Raw genomic sequence first — 6,887 nt, 5'->3', positions numbered from 1 at the left:
CTTTGGAAGCCATTGTGCGGTAGGAATGAAGGAAGGTTCTCCTCCTTTATAAGCAATTCTTGGTTGACGAGTACCCTGTTCTCACTGGTCCTGAGTCCTGTTGCAATGTCCATGATCTGCGGCCGAAATGTTTGTCTGCCCAGGGCTTCAATACTGCCTTTATGACATTTTCCCAATAATATTCTGCATTTATTTTTACCCCACGGTCGATGAAGGCAATAGGGGAGCGATCATCGCACCATTATCCACGGCGGTGTTTAAATTCTGTTGGCCTCTTTGACAAATAAATCAATTAATTTTGGATGTTCACAAGTTATTCAATTAGGAATAGCTTTTCATACAAAAAAAAAAACAAATTTTGTAACTGCCCATTTTTGTGCAAGCATACATTTTTCAGTGAGCCCATACACTTTTTGGAACTTCTATGGCTTTAGTTCACTCACATTTTTCAGTGAGCCCATACACTTTTTGGAACTTCAATGGCTTTAGTTCAAGCTCACGAGCAAGTTTCGGTACATAACATAAGCAAGTTTTCTATCACAGCGACATGGATTTCAATCAAATCTGGTCTTCACTTTTTGTATAATTTCTGGTATTGTTACCGAGTTTTTTGTCCACTTTTTGGATGCTATGTAACACTGCCAGAAGAACAAAAGATATTCACATTTAAATGCTGGAAGGCTCTAATGTGCCTTCCCATTTGTGGTTGAAAAATTTAATTCCATATCGAATGACTTTATTTCTGAATGTAAATAATAGATCAAAATGCTTTTGTAAGCTTGTATACAATAAAATGAAGTGTCACTGGAATAAATCTGTCAACTTTGAGACGAGTGGTTTAGAAATGATAGCAACATAAATTGGTTGCAATACATATAGAACCTATTTAAATTTATTTGTCACCAACAAACAGAAAAAAAATTATTTTTTAATAAATTTTCTTCAATTTAATAAAAATTATTAACATATTTGTATCATGTTGCAATTGTTAAAATATTTTAGTTAAATTTTTCTAATATAAACCTACATTTTCTTTCATGGTGGGTTCACTTTTTTTGGGTGTACTAGTCGAATACTTCCGACTTGTGTTCTTCCACATTTATTTGTAATTATTTATAGGTTCTTGTTATTGTTAGCCTATGATTATGACAGATAATAATTCTATAATTAGAAATAAATTCATTGACCATATTAGTATGCCGATCACTGATCAATGTGGTCAAACTTTTGCGTGACGTCATAACAAGATTATTTTTATTTGTTTTTCTAAACGACCTCTATGACTAATGGGTGTATCTAAAGATAAGTAGCAGCATATAACTGAGCAACAGCTAGTCTGTCATGCCCAAGTGGGCAAGAGCAAACGAATAGACAAGCCCGGGTAGCTCAGTCGGTAGAGCATTGGACTTTTAATCCAAGGGTCCAGGGTTCAAGTCCCTGCTCGGGCGATTGTATTTTTAATAATTTTTTCATCATTTTTTTTTATGTAGGAAAAAAAATGTGAACTGGTAATTTCACTAAGGAAATTCGTTGAAAAAAGGCTATTCTATTGTTTTTGGATATAAGCTTAGCAATTTACCACTGTGGGCATAGGTGATATGAAACATACTGTATCATGGTGTTTCCAGATATATACACAAAAAAAATATATCACCATAATATTTCTAATTAAAAAGTCAATTAAGGTAAAAATTTTTTTTACAAACCAAAAAAAATAATAAAAACAATTAACTTTTGAACCAAATTCGAAACTTTAAGTCAATTAAGTCAATGATTGAAAATTTTGAAATTTTTGATAAAAAATATTAATTGAAAAAATTATTGTTATAATGAAAACAATTGTGTTATCTGAAAGTGAAATAGTTATGACTTTAATTTTATTAAATTAATTAGTACAATCATTTTTTTTAATCAAACTAACAATACTAAGTTAGTGTGAAAATCTTCGCGGTTTTTTATTAAACATTTAATTGTTCCAATTAACAATATAATTAAAATAATTATTCGATGTCGATTGCAAAACTCAATTAATTTTAAACTGATTTAATTAAAAAGTTAATTGGGCACAGGTGACATGCAACATACTGTACCATGGTGTCTCCAGATATATAATTAAAGCTGAAAATTTTTTTATTAGAAAATTAATTGACACAATTAACTTTTTAATCAAACTAGAAACATTAAGACAATTAGGTTATTGATAGAAAATTTTTAAATTTTGAATAAAAAAATTAATTGATGCCAAAATAATTGATTGATACCAAAATAAAAACTCAAAGTCAATTAAAACAAGTATATACGGCCATAAGTTCGGTCAGGTCGAATCTTATGTACCCTCCACCATGGATTGCGTAGAAACTTCTACGAAAGACTGTCATCCACAAATTTCAACTCACATGGTTGTTAAATATCATATACTACCACAACGCACCAAATTTCAATCAGATCGAATGAATTTTGCTTCTCCAAAAACCACTGGAGGTAAAATCTGGGGATCGGTTTATATGGGGGTTATATATAATTATAGACTGATATGAACCAATTCCTGCATGGTTGTTGGATACCATATACTAACATCATGTACCAAATTTCAACCGAATCGGATGAATTTTGCTCTTCCAAGGGGCTCCGGAGGTCAAATCTGTGAATCGGTTTATATGGGGGCTATATATAATTATGCACCGATGTGGACCAATTTTTGCATGGTCATTAGAGACCATATACTAACACCATGTACCAAATTTCAGCCGGATCGGAAGAAAATGTCTTCTCTTAGAGGCTCCGGAGGTCAAATCTGGGGATCGGCTTAAATGGGGGCTATATATAATTATGGGTCGATGCGGACCAATTTTTGCATGGTCATTAGAGAACATATACCAACACCATGTACCAAATTTCAGCCGGATCGGATGAAATTTGCTTCTCTTAAAGCAACCGCAAGCCAAATTTGGGGGTCCGTTTATATGGGGGCTATACGTAAAAGTGGACCGATATGGCCCATTGGCAATACCATCCGACCTACATCAATAACAACTACTTGTACCAAGTTTCAAGTCGATAGCTTGTTTCGTTCGGAAGTTAGCGTGATTTCAACAGACGGACGGACGGACATGCTCAGATCGACTCAGAATTTCACGATCAAGAATATATATATATATATATATATATATATATATATATATATATATATATATATACTTTATGGGGTCTTAGAGCAATATTTCGATGTGTTACAAACGGAATGACAAAGTTAATATACCCCCATCCTATGGTGGAGGGTATAAAAATATTTTTTTTGTTTGCAAATCAACATCAATTAAATTTTTAATTAAATCAATTCAAAAATTATTTGAAATTTTAAAATCAAATCAATTAATTTTGTAATCAAACATTTTTTAAAACATTATTAAGCCATAATTGAAGACATTTCAATTAAAAAATTAATTGGATCAATTAATTTTGTCATTGAATCTAATTTTGTTTGTATTTGGTATAAATTTTTGATTGATTCAATAAAAAAAAAATATTTCTTTGCAAATCAACTTCAATAAAATTTTTAATTAAATCAATTCAAAAATTAAGTGAAATTATAAAATCAAATCAATTAATTTTTAATCAAAATTTTTTTAAGACATTTTTAAGCCATAATTGATGACACATCAATTAAAAAATTAATTGGATCAATTAGAATCACATTTTATTTGTATTTTGTGATAATTTAACCTCAAAAAATCTAACTGATATGGATGTTGGATTATGTCTCTATTTCAAAATCGAAGATATGTCCTTTAAACCAATCACCGATTTAAGGTATAGATAATAAATGCATTTGTAAATATTAGTGGCTATAAAAAGGTTACCTTCGACTGCAAGAAATTTGCACAACTCATTAAATTCTCACATGTCCTCCATAGAAAAGTCTCAAAACATATGTGAACAAATCACCCTTAAGAATTAGCAAATCCCCCCTCCTCTACCTGGCAGAGTTCATCAACATAGAGGTGTACAATAAGAACAGAAGGGTCGCATACTTGTCGTTATCTTTTATGGAACACTTTATTATTTCCCTATGTTTCTGTAATGCGGAAAGTCTTGATCCTCCTCATCCATTGAGGCAGAAGGTGCAAGACGTTTGGCATGTTAAAATACCTTGACATAAATTATCGTTCGTAAATCATGTCTTGAAATAAGAAAAACATTTTCTTTAACACCATCGACGCCACAACCACCACCACCACCATCATAATACAAAGACAGTACACAAACCTTATTATCCGCATCTTTAAACATGTCGCAGGCGAAAGAAAAACAAAAGCTGGATCAACATCATCACATGAAGCAACATCAGACTGGTGGAAAGGCGAAGGGGGCTACGAATCCATGAAATATAAACAGAAGCAGCCGTGGTAGTAGCTTCATTGACAACATCCATGACTCCATGGCTTTTGAAGATTTTAATGGTAAACAGAGTAGCAAGACTCGGAATTGTTTTTTCTCTCCACCAATAACATCATCATAAACAGCAATTTCAATGGCAACCATATCCTTAGACCAGAAGTGCAAGAGAGCCACATGAACCGTATATTGTAGAGTTGAATGCAATGTGGTTTTAAGGATATATCTGAAAATTGTTTCCATATTTGTATCAAACTAATTCGTAATTTCATAAACGTCTTTAAGCAACGATTCAGCGTTACCATTGAGAATTTCTTCAATAGTGGCACACAATTTAATTCCAATAAGTCCATTTAAATAAGCCAAACTCATTTAAAAAAAAGACATTTTCTGTTGCATACTTTTAGGGACTATACTAGTCCGCTTGCAAACACTATGATACGAGCAAGGAAAAGTTCTCAAATAAATAGATAGCATTGGTAATGACAAATCGATATCGTGTCTCAGGTTCAATATTTATAAAAAACACAAAACCTAAAAAATTAAATAAATAAAAAGTTGCACAACTTTACAAAAAAGTTGCACAAAAATTTAAAAAGTATAGCAGTTGCTGGCACAAAAAAAAATCTCATAAAAAATGAGATGGCAAAATGTTACAGGGTACACAAACACAAAGTACAATCTTTTTTCTTGACAGCTCATTATATTGTTTAGATGCCAGCAAAAGCATGTAAATCTTATGGATTGTGTACAAAAATCCGAAATCGAATTACTTGGGTTGTGACAACAAAAGTCCATAACAAGTTACCTTGAAAGTTCTTAACAGATTCAGAAGGCACTGTTAGTCCAGATAAAGTCTAGATTAAATAAAAATGCAGATTATATACCTATTTAAGCTAATTTAGTTCTTGGGATAATCGACACTTTGGTATCTTTCAGTACCAACCATACTCTGACATAACGATTGCAACTTGAGTCAAAAATAATCTACCAAATCTTAAAGAAAATTTAACCAAAAAGCTCCCAAAATGTTATTTTTATAGAAAATTTTGTAAAAATTTTATTTCTATGGAAAATTTTGTCAAAATTTTATTTCTATAGAAAATTTTGTCAAATGTTCTATAGAACATTTTGTCAAAATTTTATTTCTATAGAGCATTTTGTTAAAATTTTATTTCTATAGAAAATTTTGTCAACATTTTATTTTTGTAGAAAATTTTATCAAAGCGTTATTCCTATAGAAAATTTTATCAAAGTTTTATTTCTATAGAAAATTTTGTCAAAATTTTATTTCTATAGAAAATATTGTCAAAATTTTATTTCTATAGAAAATTTTGTCAAAGCTTTATTCCTATAGAACATTTTATCAAAGTTTTATTCCTATGGAACTTTTTATCAAAGTTTTATTTCTATAGAAAATTTTGTCAAAATTTTATTTCTTTTGAAAATTTTGTCAAAATTTTATTTCTATAAAAAATATTGTCAAAATTTTATTTCTATAGAATTTTTTTTTTTTTTCTTTTGAAAATTTTGTCAAAAATTTATTTCTATAGAAAATACATCAAAATTTTATTTCTATAGAAAACTTTGTAAAAATTTAATTTCTATAGAACATTTTGTCCAAATTTTATTTCCATAGAAAATCTTGTCCAAATTTAATTTCTATAGAAAATTTTGTCAAAATTTTATTTCTATAGAAACTACATCAAAATTGTATTTCTATAGAAAATTTTGTAAAAATTTTATTTCTATAGAACATTTTGTCCAAATTTTATTTCCATAGAAAATCTTGTCAAAATTTTATTTCTATAGAAAATTTTGTCAAAATTTTATTTTTGCAGAACACCTTGTCAAAGTTTTATTTCTATAAAAAATTTTATTTCTATAGAAAATTTTGTCAAATATTTATTTCTATAGAAAATTTTTTTTTCTTTTGAAAATTTTGTCAAAAATTTATTTCTATAGAAAATACATCAAAATTTTATTTCTATATAAAATTTTGTAAAAATTTAACTTCAATAGAACATTTTGTCCAAATTTTATTTCCATAGAAAATCTTGTCCAAATTTAATTTCTATAGAAAATTTTGTCAAAATTTTATTTCTATAGAAAATATATCAAAATTTTATTTCTATAGAAAATTTTGTAAAAATTTTATTTCTATAGAAAATTTTGTCAACATTTTATTTCTATAGAAAATTTTTATTAAAACTTTATTTCTATAGAAAATTTTGTCAAATTTTATTTCTATAGAAAATTTTGTCAAAATGTTAGTTTTGTAGAACACCTTGTCAAAGGTTTATTTCTATAAAAAATTTTATTTCTATAGAAAATTTTGTCAAAATTTTATTTCTATAGAAAAATCAAAATATAAAAAATTTAAAGTAACTTTTAGTTGGAGACGAATGTTTTGCAAATTTAGGACATTTTCCCATTAGAAAATGTTGGTTGTTTCCGAACGATGGCCGATGGTTGTTTCCAGCTCATATTCA

The 6,887-nt window shown here is 28.9% G+C and overlaps 1 non-coding gene across 1 annotated transcript; it reads left to right on the top strand.

The window, feature by feature from the left end:
- The first annotated feature begins 1,375 nt into the window (after positions 1 to 1,375).
- Positions 1,376 to 1,448, top strand: TRNAK-UUU (transfer RNA lysine (anticodon UUU)). The gene has a single exon. It is a non-coding gene; the product is annotated as a tRNA-Lys (tRNA).
- Positions 1,449 to 6,887: the final 5,439 nt, after the last annotated feature.

The sequence above is a fragment of the Haematobia irritans genome, chromosome 5 (assembly GCF_050003625.1).
Source record: "Haematobia irritans isolate KBUSLIRL chromosome 5, ASM5000362v1, whole genome shotgun sequence".
NCBI classification, from domain to species: Eukaryota; Metazoa; Arthropoda; class Insecta; order Diptera; family Muscidae; genus Haematobia; species Haematobia irritans.
The sequence above is the reverse complement of the archived record's forward strand: the minus strand, read 5'-3'. Positions and strand labels throughout refer to the sequence as shown.